This window comes from Neolamprologus multifasciatus, chromosome 13 (genome assembly GCF_963576455.1).
Source record: "Neolamprologus multifasciatus chromosome 13, fNeoMul1.2, whole genome shotgun sequence".
Taxonomy (NCBI): domain Eukaryota; kingdom Metazoa; phylum Chordata; class Actinopteri; order Cichliformes; family Cichlidae; genus Neolamprologus; species Neolamprologus multifasciatus.
In genome coordinates, this window is record NC_140451.1 from 1703514 (window position 1) to 1706667 (window position 3154).

The following is a 3154-nucleotide window of genomic DNA, read 5'->3' on the forward strand; positions in this document are numbered from 1 at the left end:
TTCACCTCTCCCAGACATTTTCCAATTTCATTGTACTACTGTACTATGTATGACTGTGCAATGACAATAAAGAGTTATCTTATCTTACATGCAGCAAAGCGTTTCAGCACCTCTCCTCTGGACAGCAGGACTCTGTCATACAGCAGGAGATCAGGGTAAATGCTCTCCACCTCATCCAGTAATGAGGTGGAGAGCATTTAAACCTTTTGCCATTATTTTATTGATGATCTGAATGACAACATTTATGACCTCTGTGCATTCTAGAGGAAAGGTTTGCGCACACAATGCCTCTTGGTGCAGGATGCAGTGAAACGTCAGCAGCTTTCTATCCAGTGACTTCTGCAGCCAGGCCACAAAGCCCCTGTGCAGTCATACTTACCATACTTTTATTTTTATATTTCAATATCACAATAATCTTCTAATTTAGAACTACAAGTTAAAAAAGAACTAACATAAGTTGCTGATTTGGTCCCTAAAATCCAGAGAGTAATTATTCATGGTAAGGAATTCATGTGGACTCTAAGCGTGGGCAGGCAAGGACATTTAAACAGTGAGGCTGACGACCTACCATTTCTTCGTGTGACTGCTTCTGGTCTAAAAGGGACTCCAATACCAAAATCGATGAATTTAGGCTGTTTGAGGTACACGTTGGGGGAAAACAACAGAAAAAGACAAACATTTCTTACCACTGGTAGGTAGCTGACTAAAAACTGAGCAACATGCTTAATCACCACCTGCATTACAGAGAAAATGTGTTTTAGAAAAAGAGAACAGGAGGAACTAGAAGAATTGTAAAGTGCACACATAAGAAGCCATACTGGGAAATTGTCTTCTCTGCGTTTTCCAAAGAAGACAGTCCCAAAGCCTCCTTCACCCAGCTTATCCTGCTCCTCGAATTTTTCTTCAAAGTCCTCTACAGAGAGACAAAACAAATTGAATTTAACAGGTAAAGGAGACTTTACTCACCTAGATATTTACGCACACCCACAGCACGTGGTGTGGTAAAGGTCGGCCAAGATTTTGACCACATGTCAGAAACTGGATCAAAATTGGACTAAACTCACTTGAACTCTGACTTTGTCTGCACTTAGAACTATCACAAGACATTAAAACAAAACATCGGGCATTGATGACATCACAGGAATCTAACATTCTAATCTATGCAAACTGTCTCCAAGGCTACATAATATCAAATTAAATCATAGCAAAGGAGTAAAAAGCAGGATCAGTCTTAGGGTGTATGTTACATGTTTGCCAGTTTGGATGAGTGAGTGCAATACTTCATCGGCCTGTGTTGTAGCAACCTGTTGAACCTGCTGAGAAACTTTTCTTTGTCCACTCTGCCCCAAACTTCACATGCTCCATAAAAGTCGAGGCCTAGAGACCTCTGCATAGTTATTAGCATTAGGTTATCAGTATCATCTGATATATATGACATTTACAGTACAGTACTCACACATGACATAGGAGGAATAAATATGAACTTTTTGACATAAATTTGATCATATGAAATTGGATATTTTTAAAAATATGAAACTTTTTCCTTCCGTCATACTTCAGAAATATAATATATTAAGTTTTGAACATTTTAAAACATTTAAGTTTGCTCGTTGTATTTATAAGATCCTACATGGACGTGCTCCACAATCATTGGTCAGTCATGTTAAAATCCATTATCAGTGGAAAACAAACCTGATCCTCTACTAGAGGCGATTGTGCAATACCTTTTAGACATAACACTCAGCAAACAGTTATTATTAGTTAAAGTCAGTGAGATTTGGAGTGATACATGACACATGACGGAATAAGACACGCAGACTTAGCATGACGAACCGACGAGGAACACGTACACTGTAAATACATACAGAGGGAAAAGAGGACTAGAGATGAGACATGGACATAACTAAGCACAAACAGAACATGATGGCTGGGGGGAAAACACACGTGACAGAAGGAATGGGTCACAAGGGCAAAACATGTAAACGAGAGGAGGAGACGGGAGAAAAAGACATTACTGAAATACATGAAGGGCCAGGGCTGGGGCAGCCAACCAGTCACAGACAAACAGCCACATTTTTTACTGTGTCACTGCAAAGAGCCACATCATACACCTGGGCACACATGAACATCACCCATCCCTTCCTCTGTCCTGCGTTCAGTTTGGGGTATCAAACTCAGGACCCTAACCCCATCAGGCCGGGGTCTTTGTGTGGAGTCTGCATGTTCTCTCCAGCTTCCTCCCACAGTCTAAAGACATGCAGTCAGTGGGGGTCTTCTCGCCCCGTTCACATTCACACAGAGATGCATTGAAGATCACCTTGTGGTTAGTGCCTTCTATTCGATGTACAGACTGAATAATAACACCTTCTAATTAGTTCTGTCTCCTATTGGTGCTCTTCTACGAGTAATCAGTGCTTGATGGCTTACTAAGCTTAACTTTTTCACAACATTGATAACAAACACACACAACAACAACAACATATATTATCTAAAAAAAACTTGATTGGACCACATTTTGATGTTCATCCTACATGTTTATTGAGATTGTCTAATGTCTGCGACGGTATCTTCTCCCACGTCTGCGGACACCCGAGGCCTTGTGGGCTCTCCTGCGTCTGCGAACGGGGCGAGAAGCACGTTTGCGTCTATACCTGCGTTGTGGCATCGTCCAAAACGGCGGTACCTGCTCCACGTCACGGGTTCTATTTATGGACTCACCTGGCAACTTTAGTGATGTCACTGCTGATGTTGTCACTGTTGGTGTGACCTCATGACTAATTCATCCCATCTGAACTGTGGTGTAATTATGAGGTCACAGGGGGACGTGAATTTATTCACAAAGTTGAAAAGAGTTTGGGTCATAACTCAAAGACACAATGATGCAGTCAAATCATTGGAATTAAATATCTGTAAATTAAACGATTTAGAGGGGTCTGACATCACATCCAGTCTCTCTGTTGTGATGTAAATATCAATGCCAGACTCGCTTCTCTGTTGTGATGTCAAATATCAATGCCAGACTCGCTTCTCTGTGTGTCAAATATCAATGCCAGACTTGCTTCTCTGTTGATGTCAAATATCAATGCCAAACTGCTTCTCTGTTGTGATGTCAAATATCAATGCCAGACTCGCTTCTCTGTGTGATGTCAAATAT

The 3154-nt window shown here is 41.1% G+C and overlaps 1 long non-coding RNA gene across 1 annotated transcript; it reads right to left on the reverse strand.

The window, feature by feature from the left end:
- Positions 1–1037: 1037 nt before the first annotated feature.
- LOC146504764 (uncharacterized) lies at positions 1038–2932 on the reverse strand. The gene is made up of 2 exons (XR_014877728.1): positions 2438–2932; positions 1038–2395 (listed from the first exon to the last, which is right to left on the reverse strand). It is a non-coding gene; the product is annotated as an uncharacterized LOC146504764 (long non-coding RNA).
- Positions 2933–3154: the final 222 nt, after the last annotated feature.